The following is a 15,517-nucleotide window of genomic DNA, read 5'->3' on the forward strand; positions in this document are numbered from 1 at the left end:
TATTAGTATTTTTATTAATGTTACTTATATTGAAATCATACTTTCAAAACATTGCAAAGGTAAATATATACAAAAATCACTACGCTGATCATTTTATTTTGTGGCCTTGCACAACCCCGAATACAACATAGCATGACGGAACCACAGTAAATAGTATCTACTAAATCTACTATCTACTAAATCTACTATCTACTAAATCTACGCTAGGAAAGGATTCTCTTCTTAAGCTATCTATTTCTCTCCTCATCAGATGTGAAGAAACCCTTGGTTAGCGGAGATTGAGTATTGTATGTATATCGTAATTTCACTAAATATATGATGACATATCATCTAAGTTTATTAAATCAATGATATTTCTGAAGACATATGTATAAACATCAATGTGTTTCGAATATATAACATTTGTTAGATTAGCGTTTTGATAAATCGTACAAGTGTTCAATGACAATGTTTCCTCTATAAACCGCGGAGCAGAGAGGAGCGCTACAGTTTACTACTCTGAATATCTACTTTCAGAAAATCAAATTTACAAGTATATTTGAGTGAATACAGGGACATTTCATACTTTTAAGAATGTTTGTCAATCACCTGCATCCGTAATTACTTTAGGTTCTTAAAGAAAGAATGATCCTCTAAGATTAGGAAATGAGATTGTTGTGCGTTTCCGTATAGGTAGTCCAGTTGTAGATTTACAAAAAATAGAATGGGTAATCAGTCTCGTTACGTAATCCCTTTAGTTCAAGTACAGAAGAGAAATCTAGTTAACTACTCAATTTATACGATACAAATTGAGTTCGGAGTTCAGACAGATTTCGCCTCATTATAGCATGTAAAATGGCCGAAATTACTTGATCTATTTTTTTTTTTTTTTTTGGTCTGAAGTATTTCATAAACATATACAAGGCATGTGGGAAATTATTCATGTACAATACACTGAAAATTACACAATAGAAATGAGAAATTGCACAATACATATGAAAAAAAATTCAAATATTGCTGCAAAGTTTGATATGCCATAATTGTCGGAAAAAGTACAAGTAATTGGAAGACATTCGCTAATCATGGACAGAGAACACAAAACATTTTACATTTTAGTTATTTTATCAATAGTCCTAATTATACGGCGAGCTTTACTCATATGCAAATAACTTGCATATAAAAATATACTTATGTAAGCATATCTTGCTGTATAGACGCACTTGAGACTTTTGAAAGCATATTTACACCTAGTCATGCAGGGGTAGGTGCAAATCTGTTTACTCTTGTGAGCAAAATGTAAATTTGAAGATGCAAGCCATTATATAGCAATGCCCACTTTCCTCTGTATACTAAGAGGTTCCTCCACGGTGTTTCTTGATGGAGATAGTTTTTAGTTTTCACCAAGACTTCTACAGATAAATGATCAGTCTCTTTCTTCATTCTAAAATTCTCCAATCATTGCTCATCATTGAACTTTTTAAGAACATTATTCTCAAACCAGACACTTGATCGTGATTTTCTTCGAATTTCACGCTCCTTGGAGCATCCTATTGTAATTACATTGCTTAATACATATGGAAGAATTCTCTTACTCCTGAATGAAACCATTCTCATGAAAGTCATGATTACAAATTAATAGAATGATAGATTACACACTGATTTACGTAAGGGTTAATGTACGAGTATCGCTCCATTCCTTAAAAGTAATGAACCGAGGCCCCGAAGGGACCGAGGTCCATTGCTTTTAAGGAGTACATTGAGCCACTTAAAATCCACCTTAATAAAAACTAAACTTTGTGCATTTTAATCATGTCTTACATTTTTCATTCTTTTGTTGCATGCATTTATATCTACTTGTATAAAGGATGACCTACTTTCCGAACACTCCATTCCTGAAAAATAATGGAGTGTTCGAACAAAAGAATGACGTCATAGGTGGATTTTAATCATGGTACCTACAATCACACGGGAACACGTAGTAAATTTACTTTTGCACACAAGAGCATTTGCGCCTGAGTAAATATACTCATGAGTAAATTTCTGGCCGTATAAAGTATATGGCTTTTGTGTCAGTATTTGTTGTATTGCATATTTATACCCGCACTATCTAAAGAAAGTTCAGGTATGTTGTTACTCTGCTATACGTCCGTCCGTCTGTCACATTCTCTTCTTCCTCAAATTCCTCTTTTATTTTAAGCAGTAACTAATTAATCTTTTGTAATATGATAGGTGGTGTCCTGTAGATATGCAAGAAGGTTTTGGAATTTTCAATTTAACCCTGGGGACAAATTGGGGTAAAAACAATGTTTTACCTACAAAAAAAATCATACATTTTACACAATTACCAAACTTTTGGAAGATAGTATTGGTGGTTTCTTGTAGAAGTGTAAAAAGGTTCCAGAACTCCTTTCACATTTTATGCAGTAGCCAAATCATCTTTTGGAAGGTAATTGATGGAGACCTATAGATTCAGAATTCTCATTTTCACCATGAGGGTCAATTGGGGGTTGAAAAACGACGTTTTTCTATAAAAAAAAAATATCTAGTTCCCAGAACTCTTCTTACATTTTATGCAGTAACCAAATCATCTTTTGGGGAGATGATTGGAGGTGTCCTTTTAAATGTGCAGGAAGTTTTCGGAATTTTCTTTTTCACCTTGAATGGCTCAGTGCACTGTATCAGACCAAAAAGGGCGTGTTTCCAATTACATCTTGAAATTTTTTTTAGGGTCGGCGGTTAAAGGGACTGATTCACGATTTTCCCCAAAATTTTGTTTTCAGAGTCTACAGCCTAGTGTGTTCAAATGATTTCACACAAAAATTAAGGTTATACATTATCACAGAAGCTATTTTAGAGAATTCATTATTTGTTTTGTAAACAAAGATTGTGGTATGCTTTTTTTCTTCATTTTTGTAAACAATCTGTATATATCATGATACATGTTCAATATATGCATACATGTACCAAGGGTCATGTAGGAATACAGACAGGTTCTTTATGAGAGAGAGAGAGAGAGAGAGAGAGAGAGAGAGAGAGAGAGAAATATACACCGGAACTGTAAAATATTTTTGTGTTAAGGAAAGATCAGGTTTCATCTGTTCCAATGGGTATTTCGTTATCACCATTTTTGTAAAATAGGAAATTTTGCTTTTCATAAAAGAGTTTTAAGTAGGATATTGCAAAACGAATGTTCAATGATTTCTCAGTACATCTTGCTGTATAAATATAGTATTCCAACCAAAGGATAAGAATATTTTGCATACAAAACTTTTTACCAGGAATACCTAAAATAAAATATTTTTTGGTAAAAACTATTTGAAAGTTTGTTTTATCTTCTATGTAAAGTTGAAACTCATATAGGAATGTTTGAATACAATCACATCCCCACAGTATGTTTTCTCTTCCTCTCTGTGAAAAAAATGTACACACCTTACAATTATTTTTTAAAATTTTGAATAAAAATGAATTTGTTACTAAAATTCTGTTAATTATTCTGTATTGAAACCATTGGAGTTTGTAGTTTTTAGTTATTTTGAAACATAGTATATTGAAAATTTTCCATTCTTTGTTATCAATATCTAATCGCTCCATCTTATTGTACCTGCAGTCACTGAAGAGTTTTTGTTTAAAAATTCATATAAAAAAACTTTGATTTTTTTTTTTTTACACTTCAGTACATTGTAAATGTTTCTTAAGAGGATTTGGTAAGATTTTAAAGTTAGTGTCTGTACCTGACTGCTTAATCCACGTTTTTATAGCATGCATAATACTTGCATATTCCAAGAAGTTAATTTTTATATTTGGATAAGTAGCACTAAAAGTTTCATATTAAAACAAGTACCATCTTCCTCAATAATATCAGTAATGTATTGTCGAATAAATGTGTATTAAAGTACATTTTCTAATTAATATGGATCATAGGGTTGTAAAACAAAGGTGAATCTGCAATAACATCAGACTCAGTACAAGTGTTCTGTAATTCGATCCAAGCCTTGAACACACCTATCCAAAAGAGGGTGTTGCACCGAAGTGGGAATTTCCCCTAGTCGGAGCTCCGTGCCTGCACTCGTGACGTAGAACTGACCTTCATTCATATTTATACTCATTGTGTATTTGCTATTTAAATACAGTAAGGATTCCCCAGTACTAGGGACAAGCCTAATACATTTTATGTGTCAATACATTATACATGTAGTCTAAACATAATTTTTGAAATCGTGAAAATTAAATTGTCTTTCCCCCCCTGAGTATCAGATACAATGTATACGGTTACGTGTTATGAGTGTATCAAATATTTAATATTCTACACGACTACAGTCCAGGAGCTCTTATACTCGTATGTATTATTTTCTACAACCAACAAATGGCAACTGCATATGAATCTGGCCACAAAACAAAATATGGGAAGTTTAATACGCACCTGTTTGATCTGGGTCTATTATTTTATCTAAATATTTTTTTAAATCTAGCTGCAATAGTTCCGGATGCAATTTTATAAACTGTGTTTAGCAATGAAATTGGTCGCCAGCTTTTTAGATAGTATTTTGGTTTATCTCCCTTTGTGTGATGGAAAACATATTAATTAACAGATTTAACAACATACACACCGATATATTTCCAAAAGACTTTGAAAAACTCAGTAGAAAAACCATCAGATCCTGGTGATTTATTTGATTTCATATTGAAAAGTGTCTTTGATGCCTCAGGTAAAGTAATTTCCCCTCCAGGCTTTTAGTTTAGGAATATTGTCATATGCTAGCTCAATATTTTTATCTAAATCTGCATTATCTAGATTGTTTTTATATAAATTTTCATATAAAGATTTTGTTTCAATCAAATTTTTTGACTGATCATGTATCATATCGCCATTATCCATTTCCAACTTTGGAATGATCTTACCTGTAAAATTCCTTGATTCGAGTTGACAAAAATAGTTTGATGGTTTCCCCCCTTTCTGTACCCACTTAGCTCTATTTCTTATATAATTTCTGTGTAATTTATGCTTTCTAATTTTTCGAGCTCTTGTTTTTTATTATATAACTCATTTATATTGCCTTCAGAAATATTTCCTCAATACTTTTTATTTCTTTTATTAACTCCTGCTCTTATTTGTCTTTTTTCTTTTTGATATAAGAAGAGTAAGAAATACTTTTACATCTTATTTCAAATAGCAAGGTTTCAAGGAATAATTGATCGTTGATAGTGAAGAAAATGTTTTCATCTGGAAGTCTGTGTAAATTCTCCATGTTGTAAACCGGGACTGCATATTGTTTTTTAACCTGTGCAGCTTGAACTCTAATACTTTCTAAATAAACATCATCATAAAGTAGGGAGTTGTTGAATATCCATAGCCCCTTCCTTTTTTGAATTCATTGAAAGTTAATGACAAAGATATTGCAGAGTGGTCTGATCTGTAGCTAGATTCAATATCACAAGTATTTAAGCTTCACAGTAAAGATCCACAGATTAAAAAAAACCCAACAATATCAGAAGGAAAGGCAACCCTAACAATATTGTTGCTTTTATGAATAAAGTATTACTTACTGATATCGTAAATGACAGTCTTTAACAACAAAAATCATTGCTTAACGATTAAATCAATATTAATCTATCATATATTTTAAATTAACCATCGCATAGAGAGCGGCCATTGAAGTGTACTTTATGACGTAACACCGTCGATTCCGGTTTATTTCATCAGCAGCACTGTAAACATGACAAGTCGCAAACATTTAAGTTTGGAGCTGTATAGATTTGAGTCCGTTCTTTCGCAAAAGGGAATTAAGAAAAGAAGACGTTCATTCGAGTCGCAGACTAGACAGACGGTACACAATGTCCCGAACCTCAACTTGTGAACACAGGTGCTTGAGGACAGGACTCCTCCCCCCCCCCCCCCCGCCCCCCGACATAGACCCCCGGGCCTTTTCGACTTTTTTTTCATAAATCATCTTTTTATAATATATTTGTAATCTAACCTATACCATCGATCCGAAAAATTACCTAAAATAAACATTTTATAAAAATTCGTAACCCACTTTATATATAGAGTGGGATACGAATTTGTATAAAACGTTTATTTTAGGTAATTTTTCGGATCGATGGTATAGGTTAGATTACAAATATGTTATAAAAAGATGATTTATGAAAAAAAAAGTCGAAAAGGCCCGGGGGTCTATATCCGGGGGGCGGTGGGGGGGGGAGTCCTGTCCTCAAGCACCTGTGCTTGTGAATACGCAAATGATGGATCCACAGTTTACATACTCTTATCTTTTCAGATGACTTGGTTGAACAGAAATTTCGAGAAATTTTTTTCATATCTCCCCTTTGCATTAGTGCAATTAACAGATTGGCAGGAAGGCATCGACCTATTTATTTGTAAAATCTACCATATCACATGCTGATCTTAGAATCTCGTCAAAACCGGAACAGACGATGTGACGTCAAAATTATTGATTTTTGTGGTCTTAAATACAAAGGAGTTCCATATCATGGCAGTCTCTATAGATGGCGGGAATTTCAATTTTTAACGTTTTCAAATTAGCTCTGAAGCTTATCTAGGCCGTATATCAACAGAATAGTATGGCAAATTTTTATCATATAATTAATCCTATCATTTATCATGTAAATTTTTTGGATTGCCTTTCCCTTTATGGGTTGGAATCTCAACCATTTTAAAGATTTTTGAACAGTCAAAAATTGATTGGGTTGAGATGAGCCCAGGGCACTTGCCCATCATAATACTCAATGCATCCCGATATGTGCAGCAGGAATATACATGGTTTAGGGACCAGGACCTCAATTCTTTTAAAATTATGATATAGAGTTTGGAATTGCCCCCTGGGTACTTGCCCAACAGAATACCCAATGCATCTTGACATATGCAGCAAAATATATATATAGTAAAAGGCATGTTATATGGTAACTATTGTGATTTTGCTAATTACACAAGTGCACATGTACAACGGAGGTATATTAAGAGAAACACTTGCGTGTAGGTATTATATACTGTGTTATGACAGCATCTAGTATTTCATTGCTTCTATTGTTAGAAATCAGACTATTGATATACACCGGATTAATGCATTCTATGAAAGGATTTAAAAACAAGGTATGCTATTGTATGTTATATGTATCATACAGAATAAACACATCCATTTCATTAGAAAATTAAACTTGCTGACGCTTTTTGACTCTTGTTCACAACCCCTGGTCCTAAATCGAAATTTTTGAAAACTTAGTATTGCACACCTACAAAATATGCCCAATCATCTGCAAATATTTTTTTTTGTCCTTTAAAGAAATTATGACAGACGGATGGACGAAGCGATCGACGAACTGATGAACGAATGACAATAACAAGAATATTATTTCTTTAAAATGTGTAGGCATAAAATACATACATCCGCATACATGTATATGTAATGAAGCGCATGGAACTGATTAAGCAAACAGTATGAAAATAACTCAGTGTGTTCCAATGTTCAAAATACATTGTAGTCGAATCATGAAACATTATGAAATCAAATTTCACGCGAGTTGTTTTCGTTCCGATAACACGTGGTCAAATTCTAAGTAAAAGTTTATATTAAAATGTTTCTAATTTTGTCGACAAAATCAGGTCTCACTGTACGCTGTCTTTTCTCTACCATTTTCCCAATGCGTGGGGGAAAATTTACAATGTTCTTAAATTTCCTTACAACGCCTATAAAACTAGTCATTTTCACAGTTTTCATTATAAAAATATAAGCTACCGGAGTTTCAAATCAGCCCATGTAATCGGAGTTTCAAATCAGCGCCTGTAGCAAACTAGGACTTCAAGGCTGTTTTGTCATATTTCCTTTTGATAAGGCCATGAATTCCCCACACAAATATAGTGTTTTATAAATACACCACTCCAACTGGTTCACACACACACACACACACCATTCATTCACATACACACAGAGAGAGAGAGAGAGAGAGAGAGAGAGAGAGAGAGGAATGATTCATCCACACTATTTCAAATAAAGTTTGTGAACATGAAATAAATCTTTTCATAACATTCAAACAGCACAACGATACACATGTATGACATTTTTATCTTACTAAAATACAAAATTTTCTGATTGTCTCCTGGATTTTAAGGATTGGTCAGTGTTACACAAACAATGTACTTCAATTGTACAGTTTCACTTTTTAAAATTTTTAGTCCAATGAAACTTAAAGATATATATTTCATCAAATCCTTGGAATTTTTGCTTTGAACAGAACAGCACAAAACTTTATGCTGACGTTGCTTCATTCCAAACAAGGGCAAACGGAATAAATGACACTTTTCCCATCTATTTTTAGATACATAAGTGTCAAGTCATCGAACACCATGACTGTGAGATGGGTTTAATCATGTGATTCTTTCAACCTTAGTAGTACCACTTAGGTTTGATTTCAATATGGCTTGAGAGTAGTTCCTCGAGACTATAGATAGACCTATCACTAACTTACACTCAGTCGTTAGTTTTTAAGAACCCCCATGGCTACAGTTATTAAGATCTTAAAATCCCTTGACCAAAAAAATATACTTTTATGATTTACACAAAGTATTAAACTAACATTTGGCAAATATCAATTTACAGAATTTTCTACATTAATGAAAATGTATACCAATTCATTTTGAGTTTTTTTCACTCTTTTGTCTCAAGATAAACTAATATAATATTTTCTTATCTCTGGTTGCATGCACATGTGATATATGTAACAAAATGCAGGGGCGGATCCAGGAATTGCGACAACTTTATGAGGCAAGGGGTCTGGGGGCCTTGAGGCGAAGCCCCCGGAAGCTCCTGGATTTTACAGATATTATAGGGCTTGAAATATGTCACCTTTGTAGTCATTTTTGCTATTTTCAATTTTCTATCATTCTTAATGAGGTGAACTTAATAAAATGACGCAAATTCTAAGGGTTTTTTGGAAAAAATGTAAATTCTCCCAATAAAATTAATTTTATAAATTAAAAGATTTCGTCATTTATTTCTCCGAAAGTGGAAGAAACTATTGCTTCTTTTATCGTTTACATTTTTCTAAATAAGAGACCACGATTTACCTTAAATTTGAAAATTTTAGGGGAGGGGGTGATGGCAGTCCCCCCCCCCCCCCCCCTAAATCCGCCACTGAAATAGCTTGGGCTGAAGAAAAGATCCATTTATTTTACATATTATTATAGAACGATGTAGACTGATTAATAAATTTTGTGTTTGAATATATGCACCCGTATAAGGTGACTGATTATCGTTTTATATCGAATTAGAAAAACCCAAACCACGTCTGTTTATTTCAGTGGTACAGATATAGATGTAGAAACATAGATAGTTTAGTAAATACATCATTAGGTACCGGTAAACTATGCATTGTAATTAAACATTAAATCACGCAATTCCACTACATGTACCGACACTTTCATATTGATATTTCCCCGAAATCGCACGGAAACTGTAGGAAAGTTTTAATTTTCGCCGTAAAGAAAATAATTCTTCCTAAAACTTATCTTTATGTCATCGAAAAGTGTCTTTCAATGAAAGGGATGGTAACGGACATATTGTGATTAGTGAATTAATTATAAACTTTGCAATATGCTCTTCATTACGGAATGAGTTGTTTGTATATGGATCATGGAGATACATATAAACAAATCCAAGTACTGAAAGTACTTAAAAGTGCTAAATTCTGTCTGTAAAACTAATGAGGAGGGGAAAAAAGGAGAAGTTCGTTCATTATTCTTTATTTTTACACAACTGAATAATACATATGCAATTTCTGTAAGGAAATAACAGACATGGATGGGAAACAATGCCCCAAAAATGTTAACCATGTTGAAATATAAATGTATACTTTAGTATGCCGTTGACAAATGCAATAGTCATTATAATAATTTTGGCCCCTCCGGGAACCAAAATTCTACTCGTGGGAATTTTTTTTTACAATTCTGGTAAAGGACTATCTGTTCCTACTAAATATCTATTTAGTCTAAATCTATTTGTTTTATATATAAACACTATATATTAAGTTTGAACCCACCCTGCGACCAAAACTTCTATTCTGAAGATCCTGAAATTTACAATTTTGGTAAAGGTCTTCCTGCTTTACATGACTATGCAATCAATTTTTCTTACAGATGTGAGGTTGTAGAGAAAACAATTTTTGAAATTTGGTGAAGTTTTGGCAGCATTTAAAATTGGAAAAGGATTGTAATAGTAGTTATTGGAGGTTAAAACTGTTCATGTACAATTAAAAATAAAATTTAGGAAGTTATCTGAAAAGAAAAAAAGATATTCATTATACAAATGAAAAATTTATAACTTTAAAATTCTCAGTTCGCTTTAGCGCTTTAACAATGAAAACTTGGAGAATTTATATGGCCCAATCATGAAGATTTCCCTGATAAAAACCACCTAGACATTAATTCCTTATTTCTATACTTTCTATAGGTTGTTACGTCAAGCTGCAAGGCCAGTGCTTTAACAAAACAAATCACACATGTTGAAACAACGTGGGTTTATTATCAAGAAGTATTGGCATATTTCAAAAGAATCAAATTTTTGCGAAGTAGATTAAGAATTTACTGTACATAATTGTATTCCACTGGAAGGTCGTTACGCAATACAAAGAAACTGTAAATTGCTAAAAACTTAAAAGTACGGCAACGCATATAATCCATTCGATGTATATAAAGATTATAAAGCTAAAAATTAGGCATGGTTCTAGGCATGCAAACCAATAATATGTGAGCTTACCTTAAGGAGGCTAACTGCAACTTATCAAAACGAGACAGATGCCTGTATGCCGTCTTTGAGACAGCAATAACTATACCCTGTTAAAACAGAAATATTCATATCTTGTGATTAGTTATCCAAAAAATTACTTTGTTAAACACCACTTTGATTCCACGCACAAGTACTCTGAAGTTGAAATCAAAAATATGCTGGAGTTCCTCATTGACAATATTTTCGTAGTGTTTGGTGATCAGGTCTTCCAACAGTCTGTTGGAATTCTCATGGACACGAATTGTGCTCCCTTGTTAGCTGATCTATTTTTATATCCGTATGAAGCAGAATTTATTCAAAAACTTCTACGTCGGAAGAAAAAATCTCTTGCTGTGGCCTTCAATGCGACTTTTAGATATATCGACTACATTTTATCTATTAACAATGCTAATTTTCATTCATATGTCGATTCGATATATCCCTGTGAACTCGAAATAAAAGACACCACAGAGTCATCCACTTCTGCTTGGTACATAGATATTTTATTTAAAGTAGATATTTACGGCAAACTAACAACTCATGCAGCTTTATGATTTCAGCTTCTCCATCGTCAACTTCCCATATTTATGTAGCAATATTCTATTATTACCTGCATATGGTGTTTATATCTCTCAACTGATTCGATACGCAAGAGCTTGTTCTGCGTATGACCAGTTTATAAATCGAGGCAGGCTACTGACAAAAACGTTGATGGTACAGAGGTTTCAACAGTCTCGTTTAAAGTCAGCATTTCGCAAAATCTATGATCGTAATAAGAATCTAGTTTGTCAATACAATCTATCACTGGGTCAAATGCTGTCTGACTTGTTTCATACCGATTGTTGGGCCGTTCTTAGCAAACTAATTTTGACTACGGATAACTTCGTTTACCTGATCAAGATGTAGGGCTCACAGCAGATGTGACCGGTTGACAGGGGATGCTTACTCCTCCTAGGCACCTGATACCATCTCTGGTATATTCAGGGGTCCGTGTTTGCCCAACTCTCTATTTTGCATTGCTTATGGGAGTTATGAGATTGATTACTGTTTGTTATCTTCACCTTTCATGTAAGCTCAATCCGATTAAAACTTGATCTTCTTTGGCCACTAGAAGTGCGGATCAGAGATATGTTTTTAATCAGATTGATGTAAATTATCAATATTATACATTTTTTATGCGCTACCCTTGTTAATTTTCATCATTTTAAACTAAAAAGTATCGTGAAATTTTATTTTGTCTGAGAAATGAATGTCACTCTTTCGGGGTCAATCGTAACCACTAAAGCAAGTTTTATTAGAAAACGTTTCATATCACTCCTGGACGGGAAAAGTACAGAGAGAGTCATTTTTATCATATCACTCCTGGATGGGAAAAATACCGAGAGAGTCATCTTTATCATATCACTCCTGGATGGGAAAGTGCCGAGAGAGTCATTTTTATCATATCAATCCTGGATGGGAAAAATACCGAGAGAGTCATTTTTATCATATCACTCCTGGATGGGAAAGTGCCGAGTGTCATTTTTATTTATAAATGTTGATGATTACTGATATCGTGTTGTTGGTATCGATGAGTTCAATATTCATGTCTAATGTTGCTTTTGTACGATGGATTCTAATATTTATCGGTAAGTGTATGGAGTACTGATAAATACTGTGCCTATTGTTCTCTGGAGGAGGTGCAGATATCACTAAACATGATAAAAACAACTTTTTATGGCATGCATATTGTTTTCAGCTTATTGAGACAATTACAAGCATATCAAACACTAATATGCCTATGATAAAATAATGGATTTGGATATTTTCAATTTAATCAAGGACTAGACATTTTGATCTACTTTCTTGATGTTGTGATTGAAAAAAAAATCTTTTTTAGTTTACTATTTCAGAGGGAGATAAAGAGTTGTATATAATGTAAAACTTATACTTATAATCCAATTGAATAAAACACGCAATGCATGTATTTTATTAAGCAAAATGCACGAGGTAGATAATATGTAACATTGAATACTACGGAAGCATATTAGGGCGGCAGCAGTATCGTTTTACAGTTTGTTATAACAAATTATTAATTTGTTATAACAGATTATTAATTTGTTATAACAGATTAGCTATTTGTTATAACAGATTAGTAATTTGTTATAACAGATTATTAATTTGTTATAACAAATTACTAATCTGTTATAACAAATTGATAATCTGTTATAACAAATTATTAATCTGTTATAATAAATTTAACAGATTATCAATATCAACAATCTGATTACAATATCAACGACAAGACATCTTAATAGACAATCGTGAATTTTCTCTCCATAGTCTCCACATATCAAAGGTCTGTGTCAAAAGACAAAAAAGCTATGGCCCGGACAAACTTAGTATGATAAACGGAAGAAGATGAAGAATTCACACTAAAACAATATGTCCCCTTTCTGGGAAGGGGGGTATATTTATTCATAAATATTTTAAAAGAAAAAATGTGAAATATCACCGGTACAAAAACTTTTCAATCAAGAACATGCATACATTTTCAAAATGGGTTTCCTGCAAACTGAAAGTTATGTGCTCAATATCAGATCTAGCACCATGTATTAGAAGGCTTTTAAAGTTACAATTATTCACAGTATAACTTAAGTGGCAATAAAGTAAAACAAGAGGTTCATGGGCCTTAAAGATGGTCTGAGCTAATCTGCAAAAGCTAAATATAATAAGAATAAGAAATTATATATATGTAGCTTAGCAACCAGGAAAATTAGTATCGATTTCATAACCGTTTGCAGTAGTGATACTTTTAACTAATGCCCAGGTTACCATTAAAGCATGTGGACCTCTTGTTAAATTAATGATTTTACATAGCAATTTAGTAACTTCAAATAACAAATTGATAGTCTGTTATAACAAATTAGCAATTTGAAATAACAAATAATAATTTGTTATAACAGATTGGTAATTCGTTATAACAGATTAGTAATTCGTTATAACAGATTAGAAATTTGTTATAACAGATTAGTAATTTGTTATAACAGATTAGTAATTTGTTATAACAAATTAAGAATCTGTTATAACAAAGGACAAGGTACGTTTGGGGCCAAATTTGGCCCCGCGTCCAAATTAAATGATATTCCTCAAAATTCTTTCATATGGTGTATACTTCCATAAAATGGATATGATGTCTTCGTAAAAAGCTTTACTTATGTATAATACATATGTAAATACAGTATAGTTTACGATAACGTTGTGCCATTTTGACGTTACTTTATGCGACGTCATGAACAAGAAAGCTATGTCATGAACTCAATATGAAAATAATCCAATTTATGTCGCCGTATGCTCAAAGTTTTATTAAACAAATGTGCACTATGATTTTTATTTGAAAAGTTTAATTGACTATTTTCGAAAGTTTTAATCAATTGTAGATAATTCGATGCGGCGGATGCTGTGATTTGAAGGACGATTAGTGTAATTGTATCTAAGAATTGTAGAGCAACCCATATATATTCATTCAATTTTAACATTGTATTTACATTTGCATCCAATTTGCATTGTTTTTATTCTAAATTAAATGAATATCATATATGTACGTAGCGTGTGTGGTTACCTTAAGTTATTCTTAACCTAACAAAAAATAATCTTGTCGGTATTATATTCAATGTTTTAGCATATACACTTGCATCTATTAATTACACTCTTTATTTGAAAAAAAAAAATATACAGGCTCCTGACAATTATCTTTAAATAACAAATCTTTCAATGCATTAGTATTTACGCAAAGGAAAAAAGTTTGAATCACAAATCATATCATTGTCTCAAACCACGTCCGAAGTCCGCATGGGAGAGGATCGTATATTTTTACACACCCCCCCCTCCCCTTCTACCTTTTGATACATGCCGATTTAGTCAGAGATATGAAAACAACTTTGGTTTCCCTATCTAATAAATCATTCAACAATTCCTTTTCGGCCAGTTTCTAATGATGAATGAAGCAGAAACTGTCTATCAACAGTACCAAAGTCAATCACTATGACAGTGCATCAGCATATATAATGCCGTCAGTCAAAGATATTTATATTTTCCAGCAATTGTCAAAATAATGAAAGGTGTAAGATCTAATCAGTTTTTGACACCAAGTTTTTTCACTATACTAGTGAAAAGGACTACTAGAATCTATAATTTACTAGTCCTGCTGATTTGTGACTAGTCCGTCTGCTGAAAGTAGACGGCCGAGTCGCGATGCGACGAGGGGAAGAGTGCTTGTCCCCTCTTAAAGAGGGTGGGAGTCCGGGAAAAAATCTAGATGCAAATTGTTCATTTGAGACAAATAAATGAAAATTTTATGACCAAATCTAACCTCTTTTTCCTGATTCTCTCATCAAACCATCATATTTATGCATGAATATCATGAAGAATAGGTCGATGTGTAGCATAGTACCGTATTTTGTCGAATATGATATGCACTTTTTTTTCAAGGATTTTTGGTGTGAGAAAAGGGTGCGCATTGTTTACCAAATAGTTTTTTTTTTTCAGGTGAAAATCGGCGGTTAAGTAATGTTTTACTCGGAGACATATCGTATGCTTGTTCACTTTGTTCACCCAATCGATCTCAAGGAAATTACTACAGAACGTAAAATTGTAGAAAATGTTATACTTAGCAATATGTAAATAATTAAATTATTATAAAACAGCCAATTAAGTTTCATTCGATCTTACATTCATATTACATGTAAATATTCATCATCGTGCAAAAGTGCCACGATATCATC

This window comes from Ostrea edulis, chromosome 5 (assembly GCF_947568905.1).
Source record: "Ostrea edulis chromosome 5, xbOstEdul1.1, whole genome shotgun sequence".
In the NCBI taxonomy this organism is placed as follows: domain Eukaryota; kingdom Metazoa; phylum Mollusca; class Bivalvia; order Ostreida; family Ostreidae; genus Ostrea; species Ostrea edulis.